Genomic DNA, 24,133 nt, shown 5'->3' with positions numbered 1-24,133 from the left:
TGAAATTTTAGAAAGTTGTTAGTAAGTCTGAATTGTCCTACAATGAGGCATTTACCTTGTGATATCAACCACCTTTGAATGTTTAAAAATTATTTTTGTTAATATTCTGATGTTGATGGTGACAAGGCTTAAAAACATTATTAAATACATATATAAATTCAGAAAGAAGATGTCTTGGTTGATAATGAGAAATACAATTAAATGGATCACTTGACTGGCCCAGCATATTTTCTCATTATAGACAGGGTAAACTAAATGATGAGAAAGTAAATGATGAGAGTTTTGTTTGGTTTGTATTGACTCATAACATTGTAATTATATGAAGGACATATAATGTGCCTTTGTAAACTCCTCCTTTCATACACATTGTTAAGTACTCCTTCGTCTCTCCCAAATATGTACACATACAATGTGATATAAACATACATAAACACATATAATTTGGTAAAATTCTTAAAGTGGTGATAGCCTTAGCTTGGGCTGTTCAAGTTCTGTATGACATGTTTCTGTCTATAGGTTGAATGTTTGCATCCTCCCAAAATTCATACATTGAAGTACTAATCCCCAATGTGATGGTTTTAGGAGGTGGGGCATTTGGGATGTGGAGATAGGATTAGGTCACGAGAATGGAGCCCTCATAAATGATTAGTGTCCTTATAAAAGAGACCCCATAGAGCTACCTTATCCCTTCCCACATGCAAGGAGAAGTCTGCACCCCAAAAGTGGGCCCTCATCCTCCCTTGCTGGCATGCTGATCTGGGACTACCAGCCTCCCTGGTACTGTAAGAAATAAATTTCTCTTATTTATAAGCCACCTAGTCTCTGGTATTTTGTTATAGCATTTTGAGCAGACTAACACATTTCCCTATTTTTAACTTTGATGTACAATCATTGTTCCTTGGTCCCAAGACCCTGGAGAGTAGCCACTTAATCGTCAAGTCCTCAGGACTGCAACGGTTTTGTTTTTGCTTTTATTATATTTCAAATATTATTTCTTCCTCTCTATCTTCCTTTTTGGTTTATTTAATTTATTTACATTGTATTTGTTTTTATAAATATTGTTGATATAAAGGTATGCTAATATCAACAACTGAACGGATTTCATGACATCAACTTAATACAAACTATGCACATTCAAACTCTAACTCAACATTTCACTTTCTTAATTGAGATTATTAATTTATCCTAATATTTAGTATTTTAGTACAAGAGAATTTCATGTTGTCCTTTCTCCTTCTATATTTTAAAATCTATTTAAGGGAAATTTATTTTCAACCTATTATTATGTGGATAAATGACTATAATTTGGCACAAGGAAGGATTCTCTGACAGTGGTAATGTTCTATTTCTTTATCTGGAGGATTGTTAGGTAGGGGATATTCTTTCAGTCTTTGTAAATATTCACCAAGCTGTATAATTAAGATTTGTACACATATTATCCATATAAATGATTCTTTAATAAAAGTTTATTTAAAAGCATTTTGGGGATGATCTGTAATTTATATAATGAAATCTTTGCATGAATTTTGAAAGTTATAAGCAGCATGTTAATCATGTTTAATTTTTTTTCTGCATATTAATAGAAGCCATTATATTTAGATTCATATATTTACAGAATTTTTAAAGATGAAAAGCACTGGAATCATCTATTTCAAACCCCAAATTATATAAAAGATCAAAAGGGACTTATAAAAAATAGAAAGTTAATTTTCTTGAACTAGAATTAGAAATTAGCTCCCTGGATAATATTGATACATTTAAAAATAACATCTGGGTCATCCTGCAGTTTAACTTGCTTGGGAAAATAGTCAAAGAGGCATTCCAAAGAGGATAAATAAAAGCTTAAAAAAGATACAAAGTCTGAAATAATTGGTTACCTGTAGTTGTTTAGACTTTATTCTAATTTATATTTCATAATTAGTATATTCTCCATGATAAGGAATTTTTATATTATAGGCTGCCATAAAGTATTATAAACAATTATGAAGAGGAACCATGTCATATTGCCATCAATGTCATGATTAAAAATGATATTCCATATCATATTGCCATCAATGTCATGATTAAAAATGATATTCTGGGGTGTGTGTGTGTGTGTGTGAATACATTACATGTAATTTAATTTTATGTTCATTCCATTGATAAATTTACAGATTTAATTTCCATTTTACTGTCTCATCTTCTTTTATAAGCCATGATCTCTATAATAGGATTAGGAAGACTCAGGCTGACATACAAGCTAGCATTCTTTCATCTGGGACACTCAGAGGTCACTATACCATTGTGATCTTTTATAGAGTAATATATAATTAAACTGGAACTTTTTCCAATAGGATATTATAAGAGATAAAATACTTAGTAAGTTTCCAAAACGATTAAACATTTATACAAGAATAGCATATGCTAGGCTAAAAATAAAGGCTATTAATAAAAGCCTCTATGCAGTATTGCTGTCATTGAATCCATCTGTCCCTGTGAGGACTCAGCATGTTCATCTTAGTGCCAAGAGAGCTGTCCTATGTTGCAAGGACTTTGAATGACCTACCACCCATGAATGCAGTCATCTCTATATTCTTTCAGCTGAATGACTGGCCTAACAGAGAGGATACTGTTCTTTGAATCCAGTGATATTTCTTTCAGGACCATTCTGCCCCAATAGTTTTTCAAGCTTCAATGTCATTTAAACAGCTAATGCCTCAGGTGCCTTGTCAAGAAAATGGAGCAAATTCAGTTTCAATTTAACTTGCAACTTGTTTGTGCAATTAATATAAAGTGATTCATTTGAAAGCATTATATAATTATATACTGGTTTTAGCAATTTTGAGAGATAGATCCTTTGAGAGGGAAGAATTATTGGAGGTGTCAATTTCAAACCTCTGTCTGATGAATAAATCCTCTCTACCACTTACTAATATTTATTCTTATATGGGATATCTATAGTAATTTGGAACTCATCCTCCAAAGTGGTCTTTTCTCTTATTAGCTACAACTGTTACAAGTGCTGTCTTCTATTTTATCAAAAATTTTTTTTCTTATTTTTTTCTATCCAATGTCCTTTAACTGCCTTAGATCACACAAAACAAATTTTAACGTATTTCTGTTTAATTTAGTACATAAATATTTATTAAATGCCAAGTGTATTACACAAATGTGAATGATACAATCCATATCCTGAATGGTCTAATGAATGCAGGGAACAGAAATGAACATCAGTCATTGAAATACAATGGATTAAGTGCCTCCTACATTAGAGGTATGCAGAGAGTGATAGCAAAGGAAAACAAATGGCACCTAACTAAACTTAGGAGAATACTCTGTTAATAATGAGAAATCACATGAAAAAGGTAGGAAATGGCATTCTAATAGAAAAGAGTTTATACAAAAACATGGGTCCTCACCATATTCAAATTCTAAAAAACATTTATACATCATTAATCTTTTTTTTTTCCTGAAATCTAAAGAACACCATTTCATGAGTCCATTCTGTTTTATTTTATGTCTTTAAGTCTATCAGTAATCCAGGAGCTTTTCCTTTGATCAAATTTCAGTTAACCAATACTCTCTTAATTTGGAAGCCAGTTGGAACTATACATTGTAAGTCTGGCCTGGCTTTGGTTGGTATAGAAGCAATTATAGTATCAAAGAATATATTTTCATTTGCATTTGAAATTTGAAGGAAACATTGAAATATTTGATGTGTCATCCATAGCATTTAATATTCTATGTATGTATATATGTATTATTATGTGAAAAATACCAATATACAAAATATATTTATTTTTATCTTCTTTATTATATTTTTTAATCCAATTTGTGTGTTATAAATTCAAATTAAGTGATGAATGACTGTTGTGAAGAAAGGACTGAAATCTATTTAGAGTGATATTAGAAAGAAGAAAGGAATTCTAACATCTGCAAACATCAATTCTAGGCCACCAGGCAGTAAATGTGAGTTGACTTTGGTGCAGATCAAAAGCAATATGTTTAAAGTTTCTAGCTTATTGTCATTTTGATTCAGAAAAATGTATTCCCAATCCCTCTCCTTTAAAATTAAAGATACTTTTTAAAATATGGAATAAAATTACCATGGTAAATATTGTAGTTGATTTTAGAAGGAGGTTGACTTCATTGAAAAAGTGATTTGTAAGTTTTTGTTGTTTGTTTGTTTTTCCTGAATATAAACCAGTAGAGAATCTGACACTCAAGAAGGAGTAAGTGACTAAATGTTCTAGCCATTCATCAAAAGGGGACTAATCAACAAAATAGTGTTACAGGCACCCCTTCCCAGCATGTTTTTATTCCATGTTTTTTTATGCAGAGATGATACTTTCCATTTTTAAGTACACTGCAACACTCCCATAGCTATGTTATTGTGGAGAAACAAAAAAAGATAAACAAGAATGAGTATAGAGGACTGACAGAATTAAGGCTATAGGGTAGGGATAAAGTAATAGAAAATAATTTATAAATAATATGATTGAACAGGTTCTTTAAGGACCTAATTCACTGTTTTACAATAATATATTCATGTGCCTGTCTTCCCTAGAAGATAATAAAATCTTCCTAAAAAGCAGCACTATTGTGTAATAGAGTCTATATCCTCAGTGTCTGGTAACTTTGCTCCATACAATTTGTCCAATAAATATTTGTCAAATGAATTTGTATTACTTAATATAGACCTTTTAGGAAACATTTTTCAAGACTACAGATGATTACAGTTGAATACTCTAAGTCAAACAGACTGGGCACATGTTCTACAAAAAATATGTATGTTAGAATTAGATATTTGGAAATCTAGAAAAAAAACCCAATAGTTCAATATATCCTAGGTGAATAATATTAGAGGAAAAAATATTCTGATATAAATTTTGATTTGGCTTTTAAATAAGATTTTACAACTCTTTTGTGTTGCATTTAAGTTGTCATTTTACATACATTTACATATAGGTTTGGGGACACCTGGCTGGCTCAGTCAGTAGGGCACATGACTCTTGACCTTGGGGTTGTGAGTTCAAGCCCCACACTGGGTGTAGAGCTTACTTAAAAAATTTAAAAAAAAAATACAGGATGCCAGTTATAATTAGTACATTCATTAAAATCCCAAGATAAGTCAAAAATAAAATGAGAAACTTTGAGGAAAAAATATGTATATATTTTTAAAGATTCTATTTTTAAGCAATCTCCACACCCAACATGGGACTCGAACTCACAACCCTGAGATCAAGAGTCACATGCTCTACTGACTGAACCAGCCAGGTACCCTGAGAAAAAATATTTTTACCCTCTCTTGTTTCATGTATTTTTTAATCCTGTCAGAATCTAAAAAGAACATAAAAAAGCTTTGATATGAAACATCATTTTGTAGGCCATATTCTTTACAATTGGGCAAAGCTAAGATTTGGAGCCAAAGAACCTGTGTTGGACTCTGCCTTGGGCATAAATCCAAAGAACTCAAAGAACTATAAAGCTCTGGCTATACTCTTCCTCTCCAGCCCCATCACTCAAATTTTCCCTTGTGCGTCCTATTCTCCTTCCAGGCCAAATACCCTTCTGTTCCCTGGACATACCCAGGTAATCATTCTTGCATACTGTTCTCTCCAACTTGAATATTATCCTATTTCTCTGTTCTGTTCCCCAGTTCTAATCCCCACCAAACCCCACACATGCTTCCTTCTCACATTCATGCTCTTCTTTGCCAAATGAAATCTTTCCCCTTTTAGACTCAATTTAAGTGAAACCTTTCTTAAAGGCCTCTTAAAGGCTTTCTGAGCCTACACTTTTATTTAGCACTTAAACCAAATACCATCATCATTAGCCTGTTTCTCTTTCTCATCCATTAGATCTGGACTTCTTAAGAATAGAGAATGCTATGTTATTCATCAATGCTTTCCCTGGCCCAGCACAACATCTAGAACATAGTGAACATTCAATCAACGTGAATGCCTATATGAATGAATAAATGGCAAGGCAGGAAACAGGGCAGATAAACTTGAAACCTAGGATAAAACAGTGGATAAGCAATTAGATAATATAGATCATGTTGCATATGGAAAGAAAGGATTTGTAGAAAATGATTGAAAAGAAAAGATTAAGGGGCACCTGGGTGGCTCAATCGTTACGTATGTGCTTTCGGCTCAGGTCATGTACCAGGGTCCTGGGATTGAGCCCCACATCAGGCTCCCTGCTCAGCGGGAAGCCTGCTTCTCCCTCTCCCACTCCCCCTGCTTGTGTTCCTGCTCTCGCTATCTCTCTGTCAAATAAATAAAACCTTTTAAAAAGAAAAGATTAAGAATCACCTAACAGACATATATTCGATTTGCCAACTGTTCGTGCTTAAGGGAGTTAATATGTGCAGATGAGAGTCAAAATGTCTATATCACTCTCATTTTGTACCTATCTTTATCTACTATTTGTTATTAAATGATGTTCTAAGGGCTTTTCTTTCCTAAAAGTATTTTGTAATCTCCTTGAAATTAGTAGATGTTTCTCATCTAGTAATTTCTAACTTCTTAGAATGTAGCTGAACATATGAAAAGATCTCAACTCATAGTTTCAGAAGTGGGTCTTTTTTTTTTTTTTAAGGAAGCTACTTCAAATGTTAATGTGTCATAGTAAGTGTTATGGGTTGAATTTGTCCCCTCCCCTCCTAAATTCATTTGTTGAAGTTCCAAACCCCCATATCTCAGCATGTGAATTTATTTGGACATAGTGTCTTTAAGGAGGAAATCCTGTTAAAATTAAGTTACTAGGATGGGCTCTAATCCAATATGACTGATGTCCTTATAAAAAGGGGAAATGTGGACAGAGAGATATGAATATAGGGAAGGCAATGTGAAAAGACATAGGGAGAAGACAATCATTTACAAGCCAAGGAGAGACTGAGACCACTTTTTCCCTCAAACCCCTCTAAAGAAACGAATCCAACTACCCCGTTGATCTTGGACTCCCGCTTCAGGAACTGAGGGACAAAACGTTTCTGTAGTTTAAGCTGCCCAGTCTGTGGGACTTTGTTAAGGTGGCCCTAGCAAACTAATAAAATAAACAGTGCTTAAATATCAAAATGATGTAATAAATTCCAATTTTTTATGTTGCCTTGTTTTGGTAATGACCTTCCTATTCATCAAGATTGTATTGTCTTAAGCCATATATTAAAAATCACATAAAAATATCTTTGTTTTGTTTTTGTTTTTCCCTTTTCTGTTTTAACATGCTGTAAAATTTGACTTGTTGAAACTGTTTCTTATTTAGAAATATGAACTGAATGACCCTGAAATGGCAATGTTTGCAACCGACTTTGTTGAAGATCCTTAAGGAGAAAGGCAATTGAAGAAATCAAATGGAAGTCAGACATGTGGAGTCCTCAGGGATATTTTGGTGCCTTGTGAAAGTCCAATTATTTCATCTTCTTTACAGACTTGTTCCTCTACTGAGAAAATGGTGAGTTTTTTTTTCCTTTAAATCACATCAATTATTAATTACAATGGAATAATAAGTATCTTAAAATTTTGACACTACAAAGCTCACTTTAAATGAGAAATCACTTCTCTGTTTAGTTAATACAGGAGTTTGATTGATAATGAAATACTTAAATAAGTGATATAATGGGATTTATTATAATTGGTCGGTGTATAAACTGTTGACGCCTAACTTTCACATTTCCCCAAGATACTGTAAAGATAGCATGGCAACGATTTATTTATATAGTAACAAAATACAGCAAGTTGAAAATGGCTGTAGATAAAACAGCTATTTTTGGTAACATCATAAAGTGAGGTAATAAAGGAAGTGCAGTAAAAGAGCATATTTTTTCATAAATCCTTTGAATTTTTAATAATCACTTGGTACTGCTCTTGAGAATTTATATTTCTAAGCTAAATGCTTATCTGCAAAAATACAAAAATATACTATCAACTTAGTTTCCTGTCTTTTTAAATTTATTTTTAATCCTACTGAATATTTTATTGAAGAATACAAATCTCATGCCAAAATACCTGTTTTGATTCTGGTTCTATGTGATGCAGACGGATTGAGATAAACAGATTATTGGTCTTGAATAAAGTTGATAAACCTCATTAATTTGGCTTTCCATTTTAATGAGAGAGCTGAGAACAGGCAGGGATAATTCTCAAATTTAATCTGGGATATGGTGGTCATATCGGTTTGCCAGGGCTGGCATAACAAAATACTACACACTTGGTGACTTAAGCCACAGAAATTTATTTTCTCACAGTTCTGGAGGCTAGAGATCCAAGATTAAGGTGCCAGCAGGTTTGGTTTCTTATTAGGCCTCCATCCTTGGCTTACAGATGACCACATTCTCACTGTGTCCTCACATAGCTTTTCTCTAGTATCTTTCCATGTGTCCTCATTTCCTCTTCTAATAAAGACACCAATCAAATTGGATTAAGGGTACCCTAATACCCTTGTCTCTTTGAAGGTCCTATCTCCAAATACAGTCATATTCGGAGATACTGGGAGTTAGGGCTTCAACATACAAATGGTTAGGGGCACAATTCAGCCCATCACAAATAGATTCTTACATTATATATAGGGACCAGAAAAAAACAACAACATTTTTTTAAGATATGGATTGAAAAACTCAAGAAGATTCAACTAGAATGAATTCCAGCAGATCAGTACTTAAATAAGGTGCTTCAAAATGGTATTTGAGTTCAATAGATCAACAGTCATAGTCAAAAGATCATCTTGTTTCATCTGTAAGCTTTTTGGTGGGCAAATTATTTTCATCCATGTTTTATGTACAAGGTAATTAAAATCTACATAGATGCTGTGACCTGCCCACTGCCAGATACACTAAGTGGAAAGACTCAAAGAAGCAAAGACTGCCTCCAAACCTGAGAACTCTGGTTTTCTAACTACCCACAATATAAGCAAAAGGCAGATAAATAATAGAATATATTTACTTTTTCTTGTGGCTAATTCTAACCTGTGTAAGTAAAGTTGAACTAATAGATTTAGAACATTCTCAACGCATGGATTTAATTGCATAGGGGGAAGGAAAGCATAATAAGAAGACTCCTTAGCGTTGAAAATGTTGGAAACATGTCACTGAACTATTTTAATTCCATTTTCATGGAATATTATCGTTTCCTTGGGCACTTAGAAATACTTCAATTTAGTCAGGGTCTCACCAAAAAGATATTTAGAGCACAGTAAAGAAAACAACAAATCATCACATAACAAGGCACAATAAAATACTAGAGTTATATAATGTAATGGAAAATGACATTTAGATGGCATGTTCAAGGATTTGTGATGATATGGGTAAACATAAAGGGATTCACTATAATTGGCCAATGTATATATTATTGACACCAAACTTTCACATTTTCCTAAGATACTCTCCATCTCAGGGAGGCAAAATAGCTTGTGCAAAGACATGGAAATGGGAACGAACATGATGTTTTTGTTAAGGGTAAGGTCAGAAAGATGTGAAATTAAGGGAAAGAGCAGCGGAAGATTAAGTTGGTAATGTCAGTTGCTGTGAGAATATATTTTAAACATCTTTTCCGGGGCTCCTGGGTGGCTCAGTTGGTTAAGCGACTGCCTTCGGCTCAGGTCATGATCCTGGAGTCCCAGGATCGAGTCCCACATCGGGCTCCCTGCTCAGCAGGGGGTCTGCTTCTCCCTCTGACCCTCTCCCCTCTCGTGCTCTCTGTCTCTCATTCTCTCTCTCAAATAAATAAATAAAATCTTTAAAAAAAAAAAACATCTTTTCCATGTGATTTGATACTGACTGCCTGGCATCAAATCAAGTTTGATTACTTAAAGTACCTAAAGATTTAGAATTATGTTTGATTCTATGAGGTTAGTCAGATAAGGGTTGATACAGTCACAGTGGTTTTCCAACAAGAATTATCCTCCTAAACCCCAGCCCCCACCCCGCCCGTCCCCATTTCCAACACCAACTTCTTTACTGTCAGAACCACGGTATGATTTAGATTCCCCATGGAAAATGCTCACAAAAGGTGAGCATAATCACAGGGTAAATTGTGTTTACTTTGAACCAGTCATTGTAATAGCATACTTTGTTATCAATGACTAAAGTAATCCAGATTTTAAAGGGGGATACATGGTGGGGTGTTTTTTGGGTAAGCTTTTTTTTTTTTTGGATAATAAGAGGGCCAGATGCACAGGATGGTACTGCCCTTCTTTTCCTGCTTTTGGATGTTACTGAGTAAGAACATGATGTTGGAGCAGTTATAACCCTCTAGTGACCATGGCAAAAGAGTCATTGGAACATGACAGGACAGAAAAAGGGAAACTGCCTGGGTCTTTGATGACATCACTGAGCCATGGAACAACCCCCAGACACATGCTCTCTCATTTATGGCATGTGATATTAGAAATTATTTAATGATTGAGAGTATAAACTCTGAAAGCACGTTATTTAAATTGGGAAGTTGGCTATGACATTTACTAGCTGTGTAACCTTAGGTAAGTTAATCATTGTATGCCCTTGAGAGGAAATGGTTAACATAAGAGGTCAGTTTCACTCTCTGTTCTTGCTCATCTCTGTTACCCTTGTGATGGCCCTTGCTCAGACATTGAAAACTAAGCTACTGGAATGTTTTCATAATTACTTGATAATGATATGTTTTTCTACATGCCCAGAGCGCTGGGTCAAGATGAGTCAGGTCATTAGCATGTTTAAAGCAAAACATGAAGATTCATTATGTGCATCTACTGGTTTGGAAGTTTACACCATAGCTGGGCTTTGACTCCAAGACTCAAGTGGGCTTTCTTGAGAGAAGACATCTCACACATTGCACTGTAGACTGTAGCTGGAGAAAAAGATATATCTATGTAATCCCCACAGTCTCAGCCTATGTATATCTTTGTCGTGCTTTTCCTGCACTGTATTCTTTGCTGTAATAAATCTTAGCCATGATTATAAATTTATGCTGAGCTGGTGATTCCTTCCAGCAAATCACTGAGTTAGTAGACAGCTATAGGACTGTTGGGTGCAGCCCTTGATTCCAATTATGTGAAATAAAGCTAATTTTAGTATCTACCTACTAAGTTTCTTTTGAGAATTAAAATATAATTAATATATTTAAAATACTTATTAAAGAACTGCATGACATATATAAAAGAATTATATGGGTTAGCTATCATTAGTTTTTTAAAACTGTTAAAGTGAATTTTAATGACTGTTCACTTAAATAGAAAGCATCTTACTATTTAAGCCTTCCTATTAAAAATTAACAAAATCTGAGCTTTCTAGATGATTGGTTTTAAAAAAATGAAACTGTGTGGGAAAGGGGCCTATTGATGAGTAAAGAACAGAAAGGGAAAGTTTCAAAGTGTGTCTATAGTCACTGAATTAATGTCAGAACTAGTTTTGGGTTTGTTTCATTTTGTTTTTTGTTGTTTTTTTTGTTTTGTTTTGTTTTTTTGTTTTGTTTTTAGTCTAGGTTTATAATTGGTTGACAACTTAGAAATGGTTTTGCCATAGGCTGCCCATCCATGGAAATATATGCTGCATTAACTGATAAATTCTCGGTTTTACCTTATAGCAGTTAGACCATAACAGTGTATTTTTAGTCATTTGATTAAAGAATAGCAAAAAGTGACATTGTGCACATAATGATGAAGTGAGCAGGTTTATCTACACCATAACTAAAAATGCAACTGTTGTGCTGACAAGAGCTGACTGAACAACATGAAAACACCATCTGTGCTGAGAAGACAGATACCTGTTCATAGGATCTTCTTCTCAACAGCCCCTGTTCACAGTGTAAGTGAATTTTATATCTATATAAAGTATAAGCTTACTGCAGCAGAAGTCCATAACGTGAGAAATAGACACATTGAAAAACCTAAGATTGATTGTCCTTGTAAAAAGCAGAAACAGCATGCACCAGCGAATATGCCGAAAAGTACAGGAGGGGTGGAGGAATATTTACATTCACCAGAGGTTCAGTCTTGCATTATATGTTCTGGGGGATCATATTTAAATATTCTCCATATTAGGAGAGTTAAAATGACAAAATCTAATAACTGAAGATTAAAATGAGCATTTGATTTTAAATTATTTTATGACGTGAGGCATCATCCTAAATAAAAGTGATGGAGCTTTGTCACACGGTACCAGTAAGCAGTGTCCGCATTGTTTGACTGAGTTAGTAGACAGTTATAGGACTGTTTATTTTCACATCCTCTACGTCATTCCAGGGAGGTTAAAAATACTAATATTGAGTGTGATTTTACTACCTAGCAGGCTCTGCACATTGTACTGGGTGGTCTTCATGATGTTAATGATAATGATGACAAAATAACAAAAACAATAAGCACATACTCAGACCTGGGGCTGGGAGGCATTTAAATAATTTAGTTTATGAGTGTATTATTTAATACTCACAATGGCCACAGGGATTAGGGAGAACCAGTGTTACCAAGCTTTGTGTGGTCCTTCATCAAAGCTATAGGTTCTACCAACCCCTGTCTCTTCCCCATTGTTCCACAAGCCCTATTACGGCTAGCTGCCTCCTGGAGCTGCCATCTCTTCAGATTCACTACAGGATCCCATTTGCCCTTTACGCCCTTCAACACCCTGGTTCCTAGTTTCCTGCATGGAGATCCTAGTGTGATTTCTGTTTTCCTGGCCTGTCTCTGACTGTTGCAGTCACCACATGATTGAAATCATATATTCCTTTTTCGAATTCAATTCAATTCCATTCAACAAATATTTATTTAGGGCATAAGCTGTCAGACACTATTACAAAGATAAAGAAAGCACAGTCCTCACATTAGCCAAGCTGCAAGCAGGCTCTCCTGAGCGATACACGCCATCTGCCTGCTCCTCTGCTTGTATTTCCAGTCACACCCATGAATCAATCCCTCTAGTAATCCTTTATGTAACTCTCAGAGCCTGAAGCATGACTGCTAATTATGGCCACCCAATGAAAAGATTTTAATACCATCTCTTCAAAACTCGTAAATTAATTAGATTCTGTGCTTTTGAGAATATGTATGTGCTTTTCACCTCAACTTCTTTAGGAATAATATTAAATCTATTTAGTTAAGAGGCTACCCATGCAGATTAAAAAAAGTAATAGTAAGTAAGTATTAAGGAAAGATTCAGCAGTCTTTAACCAGGCATAATTAGGGTGAACGTATTTGTAGATTTAAACAATAGCTTAGAAATAGTGTCCCAGCATGAGACTCTCGATCTCGGGGTTGTAAATTCGAGCCCCACATTGGGTGTAGAGATTACTTAAAAATAAGATTAAAAAAAAAGGAATATTGTCCCACCTTAGTGTTTGTTAAAATTTTATCATCATTCTTACGTTAATAATACATTAAAATAAAATCCTCTCCTCTGAATGGTCTCTTTTAATAGTGAAGCTAGCAGTAAAAGAATTCTTATTTAACTCGTGTTCAGACCTGAAAGATGGCCAGCAAATAGCCACTGTTCTGTTGTTTTTTGTTTTTTTTTCCTTTTCTTTTCAAGCACAGTGTTACTGATAATTACTTTCCAAGTTCAACATACAGAGTACTTGCTGGGAAATGAATTATCTTGGATCCAAGTAGCTAGAGGCAGATGTTTCCAATCTTAGATGGTGATGGGAGGACTAGATGATACTGCTTTCTTTCCTGGTCACGTAGAGTATCAACCACTTGTACCATGTCATGGTTGGCCAATTAAAGCTTCCGTGCAGTCAGCTGGTATGGTCAATAGGAAACATGATACATTAGACATTAGACATATATGAAAGAGTTTCAGAAAATAAACTGTTTTGACATCCTACGATGATTTTGTGGCTTTATGTAGAGGTAGTCTACTGTTTGTGTTATTATTTATAAATACTTTTATTCTGTAGGAATTTTTTGTAGCAATTACCTCAAAAATACGAAAGTCATGTTTTATGTAAATTTAAATACCAAATTCAAATATTCAAGAAGTTTGTTGATGGACATGTGAGTTGCATTTATTGATATTTACCATTCTACATGGACACAGAGGACATCATTTATTCATGAAAACCAGATGTTACAAATCTTCCTAGAAAGTATCACCATTTATTTTATAAGTTTATAGTCATTTTAAGAAGACAATTTAACACATGCATTTGCAGAAGTTTCAACTATATGTAACTGAAGCATTACATTTTATTTAGATCAAGTGGCTATTTCTTCTAAATCATTTTTACTCCTTTCTGAATCCACATTTTCTTGCATACATCGAAAAACTGTAAATGGCTCCATTAGCTGAGAACTTCACATACAGTTGATTGATGCATTAGATATTTTAAAAAGGAGATCATCTCTGAATAATATTTTTTTTCCTGCTGTGGTATAGGCTATGGGACAGAAAAATCCCTGAATTATAAGTGGGAGCAAAGAAAAGGGTAAGAAAATGCGAAGATAAACTAGATTAATATTCCGAGACATACCTCTCCACACTGAGAAGAATCTGGTTTCTCCATCTCACTACTCCCATCCCATTATCCTGCCATCATATCAACTGCTAAGTCCTCTCTATATCTTTTCCATTTCAACAATCATCGCTTATGACTTTAACTACCTTAGGTATGTGGGTACAATTTCATCCACATATTCACTGACTGTAAATAAAATGGCCGGAATGGCAAATAAACATGAAGTCAGTGCTTAGAATTGTGCCTGACCCATAATAGGTACTGAGTAAATATTTGGTGTATGAATAAAAGGGAAAGACAAAATGTTGGGGAGGACTTAAAAAAGATGTGCAATAAAGATAAAGCACTTTAGAGAGCACAATAACAGAATCATTGGCTTCAGAGCTTAAAGACATTATAAATCAATGGAGGAAAATTTTGATTCACATAAATTTCATGTACATTTTGGGATTATAATCATTGTAAGCAATGGTTTTCATGAAACAGTTTGAAAACAAGGACCCATTTCCATATTTAAAAACCTAAAAAAATGCTCATTTAGATAGTTATTTGCTTCCTATAACATTCATTTGCACATAGCTATAGATGTAATTCAATTGCTCATTCTGTCTCAATTTATTGTGAGTGCTCCTGCTAAAGCAAGGGCAGATGGCCTCCTGACACAACTCCTGAAGTTCTGATAATCCTGTACCAAATACTAAATCTCATCACTTACCTTCCATGTTCCAATTAGCAATGCATTATTAGTACATATGGCTTTTAATCCTTATGGCCATGAATAATGTTTATTTTCATTGTTAAAACTGTTAGCAGTGTAAGCTCTTTTGATAGAGGCAATTCATTTAAGTGAACATACACATTCTTGCTCTCTACAATCTCACACCATAAAGTCTGATTCCCTTAGACTCCCTTTATGTCTTTGGATCTTACAGCAATATAAAATCTCAACCAGAGTATCTCCTGGCAAGAATGAATAAAGAGTTGCCAGTTTTTTCATGATCATAGAGGGAGGGATATACACTTCTATTAACTGCTCTGCAATGATCTGCAATTTCCATAAAGTTTTTCCTGACCCCCCCTAAATCATGAGTAATATATCCCTCCAAACTCTCATGTCGTCATTTTCCTTTCTGTCTTGAATAAAGTGTTTCTTTTTTGGTTTTTTAATTTTGACTGTTTATTCAGTAATTTTAACTAAGTATAGGATACATATAAGAAGTCCCTTATTTTTTGTTCAGTTGAAAAATATATGCTTTCACAACTGAAGCTAGGTTCATATATTTATATTCCTCTCTCACAACATCTATCAAAATAACTTTTATGTATTAGCTACTGAAAATCATTCTTGAATTAATAAGTGGGTGTATCTACATTTAAGAAAGTCATCTCAGTTTAACAACACCTACAACATTTAATAGTTACATCCTGTTATATCTTTTTATGGGGGTGCTTATTCTTTTATTCATCAAAGATGTGCTCAGTGCCTAGTATGTGTTAGTTCTATAGCAATGGGGGTTAAAACAGTAAAGGATAAAACAGACGTTTACTTCATACGGACACTGTGAATTCTTCCTGGGTCAGTGACCACGGTTCTTTTTTAAAGAATGTCATGGAGGTAAGATAGGTTTTGTTCATAGTGATGGAACCAATTATTTTTTATCTTTCCTGTGTTGTAGTTGGGTCAAGCCTTTGTACTGCTTTTGTGACATACCCTGCACGTTGGATCACCCAGCAGCCAGGCTCCTTCTCTCCTTTTTGTTTTTTGTTCGCTTGTTTGTTAGTTTGTTTTCCCTACTTCCATAGTGGAAGTTAAGTACACAGTTTCCCTCAGCTTCCCTCTACATCTAAGGGTAGATATAAGACACACGTTTGAGCTATGGGATATAAACGAATGTCTTCTGTGATAAATTCTGGGGAAAGTTTTCTATCCCAATAAAAAGTGGAGATGCAGCTAAGGTCATCATTTTGACTGTCCATTTTTATTGCCTTAATATGGGATATGATAATTGGGACTATAAGAGCATCTTGTGATAGTGAGGTCACAGAGTCATCAGATGGAACCAAAAACCATAAAGAGCTTCAGTCTTTAAAAGCATCATTGAACAGCTGATCCAACACCAACAACTGCCTCCTTCAGACTTCTTGATAGTGAGGAAAATGAAATCCAATGCAGTTACGTCATGAAGGTTAGTTTTTCTTTCCTTTTTTTCCTTTGGCTTACAACAGAGCACATTCCTGATTGACTCATAGTACAATTGGGGATAACTCTTGTTATTTATTTGTTCTTTTTTAACCACTTCATACAATTTTGCTCAACAGAGGAGAAATCACTCACTGAGTTAGAAACAATTGTTTTGCTTTCTAAGATGTCTTACCACTTATAGAAGAAAATCATGTTTTGTATTGTAAATTTATTAGAAATAATTTGGGTCAGAAATATGTCGGGGCGCCTGGGTGGTGAAGTTGGTTAAGCGTCTGACTCTTGATTTTGTCTCAGGTCATGATCTGAGGGTTGTGAGATCAAGTTCCGCGTCGGAGTTCCACACTCAGCAGGGAGTCTGCTTGAGATTCTCTCTATCCCTCTCCCTCTGTCCATCCCTCTAAAATTTTAAATAAATAAATCTTAAAGAAATATGTCAGCTATAGGTAGAATTCCATAAATAAACTAAAGGTACTTTAATTTGAGATATTAATAGAGGCAGAATTTTTTTCTCCTTTAGGAGTATCACAATTATTGCAAAATGACAGGAGGTGCAAATACAATGTGGCTGGCAATACTTTTCTCTTCCCCTAAGCCAAGATGTGTGGAACTAGAAGCCAATTTTTCTTCTGTGCTGAGAAACTGAGACTGGATAGATAGGGAAAGCTGAGCACATTGAAGGAGCATAAAAATGCTATGCTATCAAAAGACTCCCAAATAAAATGTTAGCAAAAGATAGTGTGCAATAGGCCCAGGGATTTTCAATACTTATGGACTTACAAGGATGCAAGGTGTTAAAATTCATTTTTGTTGGAAGAAAAGGAAAAAGAGAAAAAAAGAAGAAAGATTACATTGTTACTAAAGAATAATAATTGAAGTAGTGAAAAGGTGCCAAGCTATACCTTGCTGTTTGTATTAATTTAAAGAAGAATTATACTTAATATTTTTTTAAAATATGCTAATGTTAACAATTGTGAATAGAGTAGGCCTCTGATTAACTGACTAAAATTGGTCAGTTAACTTAAAAAATTTTGTTCCAGTAGTGACTAATAAATACCTATAACTTAAATATTTTTAAAACTAAAATATAGGGTGCCTGGGTGGCTTAGTCAGTTAAGCATCTGCCTTCAGCTCAGGTCGTGATCCCAGGACGCCTGGGATGGAGCCCCACCCTCTGCTGCTCCCGCTGCTTGTGTTCTCTCGCTCTCTCTCAAATAAATAAATAAAATCTTGAAGACACCCCTAAAATATAAAAAAAATTATTCCCACCTGATGTAGACATCATAGTCAATATTCAAAATTAAAAATTTATTTATAGTTTTTGATCATGCTTAACTAGATAGCGATACTAATGAATTATTATTAAGTCTTACAAATTATTCAACCCAGTTTTTATTAAAATAAGAATTCTTTTTTCTCTGTTTATATTTATCAGTTTATATGTTCTTTAATATAAGGACCTGAGTGCAATATTAAGTATAATTAGCATAAACAGTTTGACGTGAAAAAGATAACATTCTTTCTAAGTATGTAAGTCAGCCAGTGGAAGCATTGAGCACAAGGACATATTAGTAATGTTATCATATAAATCATTGTCTAAATTGGATAATTATGAGAGTGAAAAGGAGCTATTAATTGGATGAGGTACTGGGAAGCAGGTATAAATGGTCCTAGGCAAACCTGGAGGAATGTTCACCCTATTAACCCTGAATATTCAGTGTGGTGAGCAGCCGGTAATCTGTATAAGATAAAATAAAAATAAAATTAATTTTTTTATTTTCATTTTGAATCAGTGAGTATTCCTTTATTTTGCCTCTTTTATAAACTGTAAAAAGTGAATAAATCCAAGAAGATTTGAGGTTAGTTTGTTTAAAAATAAAATGACAGTGAAGAGCTTGAACTATGAATTGTGAGTTCACTGGACCAAAGTAGTGGTTGAAAAATTATTAAGTACTGAGATATGAAACACATATAGTCTCAGAAAGGGGGAACTGAAATGCAATATTATAAACTCAGTTTGTCCTTCTGTCTTTTATTTAACTCTGCCAATGAACTAATAAAATGAAGATCAAAGTGTCAAGAAGATAGTGATCTCTTTGGTAAGCAGTCCCATAAAATACATTCTATGGTCAACTCAACTTTGTATAAATACACTAGAATATATTTTATTTAACTTTACACACCAGGATTTTTTTGGTAGGACTGGAAAATATAAATATAATATTTATAATAATATATATAAAATATATACATATAAATATCTTTTACCTTTACACAGCAATTCCACTTTTAGAACTCTATCCTATAGAAGTCTGTGTGACACATAGGTATATATGAACAAAAGTTTTTACTATAAGCTACCTTTCCATTAGGTTAATATAGTCATGATTATTATTTGAACATTCTTCTGTTTTTAAAAACATTTTTCTCATTTTCATAAATGCATATCATGGGGTACTTTTTTTGTTGTTTCCATTCTACTCCTTCTGCTTCCAAATTATGTCTCCCAAGTAACTATCTACTTTACATTCCTGATTTAGGTGTTAGAAAGTGAATACTATGGGTTGAATTTATATCCCCTGAAAAGATATGTTGAAGTCCCAACCCTAGGTACCTGTGAATGTGATCTTCTTTGGAAATAGGGTCCTTGCAGAGGTAATCAAATTAAGATGAGGTCACACTAGATGGGGGCGGGCATGAATACGAGGATAGGTGCTTTAGTAGGGAGAGGGAGATTCGCAAACATACAAACACAGAGGAGAGATGGTGATGTGAAGACAGAGCAGAACTTGGACTGATGCAGCTACAAGCTAAGGCACACCACGGATGGCCAGAACCCACCAGAAGCTAGGAGATGCATGAAGGAGTCTTCCAAAGAGAACTGGAAGGGAGCATGGCCCTGCCAACGCTTTTGATGTAAGACTTCTACCCTCCAGAACTGTGAGAGAATACATTGCTGTTGTTTTCATCTACCCAGCATGTGGTATTTTGCTAGGGCAGCCTTAGGACACTAATAAAGTGACTAATCACTTGTTCTCCCTTGCTGCCAGATACAGACATGCACATTCTGAGAATCGCTGTTTCTCGCTCCCCAGCCAGCATTCCCTCTCTGTCCAATCAGAGCAATAATGGCAGAAAAACTCCTCCCAGAGTAACTAGTTCACTGATCTTCGATGAACCAAGAAAGCAATAATTTAAATTTTCTTTCTTATTTTTCTTTTTTTTTTTGTAAAGATTTTATTTATTTGAGAGAGAGAATGAGATAGAGAGATCATGAGGGTCAGAGGGAGAAGCAGACTCCCCGCTGAGCCAGGAGCCCGATGCGGGACTCGATCCAGGGACTCCAGGATCATGACCTGAGCCGAAGGCAGTCGCTTAACCAACTGAGCCACCCAGGTGCCCCCCTTTTTTTTTTTAAAGATTTTATTTATTGAATTTAAATTTTCTTACAGCTTTTCCTACAAATTCATGATCCTTACCTCTACTTTATTAACTCTTTTTTTGAAACAGCTTTATTGAGGTATAATTGCTATAAAGAGAACACCATATGTTAATGTGTACAAGGTGATGAGTTTGGATATTTGCAGATACCTGTGATACCATCGCCACAGTTAAGGTAAGAGACATAGCCAACACCTCCCAGAGTTTCCTCGTGTCCCTTTATTTTGTTTGTGTGTGTGATCAGATAGAACTCTTTCATTTTTAATCCACCCGGAGACTCACTGCATTGAAGGCCCCCATAGAGTTCACAAATGTCATCACAGAACCCATGGTCTCTCAAATCCTGTGGGCCCCATTACAGAATGGCCTTGCCTCCCTCTGTCACTGTCGAACTGTGGAATTTTGACTCTAAAATAAAAATATCAGTCCCATTCCGTGTGTTTTGATCATCCGGAACATCCAGTGCTGATGAAGAGTGTTTTATTTATCAATTCTTCCTTTTGTAATGTGCAAATATAGTACAAAATGAATGATCCTTAAATAATAATTGCATTTAAAAACAGCCAGTGCAAATATCATCTTCACAAGTGCTGTATGTTTAAGGAAAAATAATACATACATTTCTTTACTAAGGAAAAGCTAAAATTTATAGTGCAAGGAAATAAGAAATTGCATTAACTTGACACTATTACAGAGAGAGTACCTGGGCATCATTTGTCAGTTTCTAAATTATTTTTGCCTTGCACATTCCTTCAAACATTGGACAAAAGCAAATAGGTATAATTCATGACACACCCTAAGGGGTTAGCTATTTTCTACTAAATTAACCACAACAAATGGAAACAACAGCAGACATTCTTCCGACACTGATGCAGGTATAGAATTAATATCATTGACCTCACCAAATGTACCAAATAACATGAATAAGAATGAGAATCTTCTATAGAAAATGAAGATTCTGGAGTCATATATGCTGAACCACTATGTTCTATACAGCATAAGACTGTTGCCTGGTGTAATTAGAAATTCATATATATATATATACATATATATATGTGTGTGTGTGTGTATATATATATATATCTCTTTGAACTTTGAATCCCACCAGCACTTTATATTTTCCTATTTGTTTCTCTATTTTATTTTAGACTATAATTCTTCTGCATCTATGTTAGTGAACTTAGATTTCAAGTGTGTTACAAAAATAACAAGCCACCATTTTAAATCTAAATACGATAGCTACATCGTATTTAATACTCTGTAAAATAATCAAAGTAAAGCCATGATTAGAATCAGGAGACATGTGAAGTAGAAGCATTTTGAATATGAATGCTACCAGGACAGTTTAATACTTACTCCTTTATAATAAATACTGACCCTAGTTCTTGACAGTCTGTCTCCCCTGGGCTTGTTTCTTAACAACAATTTCAATACATTAGTACCCTACATCCTATAATAAGAAATGCAGTAATGTGCTGACATTTCTTCAGTCCCAACTACGTATGGTGACCAGAAACTTCTTATATATTCAGCAGCACAACTAGCTCCGTGTTCCTGAAAATTTATGAATCAATTGCTGCTTTCTCCCCAATGCCTTAGCATATCACTGTGCTTTGAAAAAATTAATATTTGTCTTCCATATGTAAGTGAGGTAAGGGGTAAGGGGAAATGAAAGCTATAAATTGTTAATTATTTAGAAAAGATAAAACTATTTTTCACTTAATAATATTTGATAATAGATTAATAGCTAACTAAGTAAGGCTAGAGTTCCCATTGGATGTACATTAATGAAAAAATACTTATATTTAATATATTATTAGGCAGAGTGATATAAAGAAAAACTTAAGCATTTCAACTATAATATATCTTGTGCATTTGTTTTTCTTTTTCATTTTAGTATTAGACAGAAAAGATTTAGCTTGGCCTTAGTGGAATACACACTGATTTTTTATAACCATGGTTCAACTAATAATACTTTAAAGACTGTGTTCAGAACATAGTCATTAGAGACAAAAAATTTCAGGAAATACCAATAAGAATATATAGAACATCTAATAAGCTAGAATTAACTTCTTGTAGTTTTCATAAATTTGTCAAACTTGTAGTTGTAATTAACTTGATTCATATTTTGGTTACATCTTTAAGGAACTGTAAACACCATTAACTCTTTCAGTTGCCAGAAAATGCTTTCAAATAATTATAATCATGTGATGACTCTCAAAGTGTATTATGGAAAATATGTTTATAGCCTTTCATTTTCTCAGCCAAGTTCAAGAGTGCATACACATTATATCTCTGTTTGAATTGCTGAACTTCACCAGTTTAAAGGGGCTGGGAAGGCATAAAAAAAATATGCCAACAGTTTAGTCAAGGCAGAGAAATCAGCATGCAGCAAGACATGGGAAAGAAAAAGAAAGTGAACAATTTAGAATCTTTCTAGTCCTTTGAGATAGCTACATCGTAGAACCCAAGGACAATGCTTTTAAGAAATGAGCTCAGATCTGAAAGATCTTAAATGCCAAAGAATTGGGACTTTATCAAAAGGCTTTGAGGAGACTCAAAGGAATTGAAGCAGGGAAGTAATAGGCTCACATTTGCATTTTAGAATCGTCATTATAGAGACCTTGTTAAAAATGGATTTAAGGAAGGATTGGAGGGAGGGAGAGGTAGTTTTCAGGTTTGGGTAAGGCAAAATAATTTTTTAAAAACTTACTTACCGTTCTTGAAGGAAGTTGCATCTGGATTAATATCCCCAACTGTTTACACCCATGTCACAAGTTTTCATGGATTTATTGAATGTTTTGAAAGCTACATCCTAGCCCTAGCAGTCTGAAGCAGGTTATAAAAATATATTCTAGACCCAAGTTCATCCCAGTGTTTGTGATACAATCAAGAAAATGTGGGAGCAAACAAGATTCTACTGTTATCTGTGATCCAAACAATACAGATATCACCATCAATTAATATATTAAGGTTCCAGGAAGAAGCACTCCATTCAAGTGACTTGAAGCAGCAAGCAGAGTGCAATCAAAGAGATCTGCAGTTTTGTGACCATCAAAGCTCTGAGGGACGGCATTGTTAAAGGTGCCAGGGACCATTGTCCTTAACCCTACAGCATGACACCAGTCCCCAGTGGTTGCCAAATAAAGGGTTGTTAAACTTTTGACATCCTCTCATAACAACACATATGCATACATATTTATAGATAATAGGTTCCACCTCAAAGTGCAGAAAAAAAAAAATGGCTGTAAATTTGGGATTAGGAAAAAAATAGTATTTACTCCAGAAAGGAATTTTTGGAAGCCATACATTTTCATCCAGACGAGGAACAACAAAACAGAGCCAAGGTGCTCTCTGAAAGATGTTACATGATTTTTATATTATGCTCTTCACATTTCCAATTTCCTAAATATTCCTCTGTGGTTTTTTTTTTTAATCTTTAGTGCTTAATAGTTTTGATTATGAAAGAAGGATATGCACACAACAAGGAGATGTCATGCTGCTGCCAAGTCTTAGGACATACACCGCACAAATATATAAAAACTTTTGTTGTAAATTAATACCAAAGATTTAAATGCTAAATCTGTGAGAAAGGAGCAACCCACTTCCTGTTCCTTCATGAAAAAGAGGAGGATTTCCGCTCGGCATCAGGGAAATCCAAATCAAAACCTCAATGAGATACCACCTCAAACCAGTCAGAATGGCTAAAATTAACAAGTCAGGAAACGACAGATGTTGGCAGGGATGCAGAGAAAGGGGAACCCTCCTACACTGTTGGTGGGAATGCAAGCTGGTGCAGCCACTCTGGAAAACAGTATGGTGGTTATTCAAAAAGTTTTAAATAGAGCTACCCTATGACCCAGCAATTGCACTACTGGGTATTTACCCCAAAGATACAAATGTAGTGATCCAAAGGTGTACGTGCACCCTGATGTTTATAGTAGCAATGTCCACAATAGCCAAACTATGGAAAGAGCCTAGATGTCCATCAACAGATGAATGGATAAAGAAGATGTGGTAAATATTTACAATGGAATATTGTGCAGCCATAAAAAGGAATAAGATCTTGCCATTTGCAACGACGTGG

The sequence above is a fragment of the Leptonychotes weddellii genome, chromosome 12, assembly GCF_054177405.1.
Source record: "Leptonychotes weddellii isolate Sample4059 chromosome 12, ASM5417740v2, whole genome shotgun sequence".
NCBI classification, from domain to species: Eukaryota; Metazoa; Chordata; class Mammalia; order Carnivora; family Phocidae; genus Leptonychotes; species Leptonychotes weddellii.
This window is presented reverse-complemented; position numbering follows the sequence as displayed.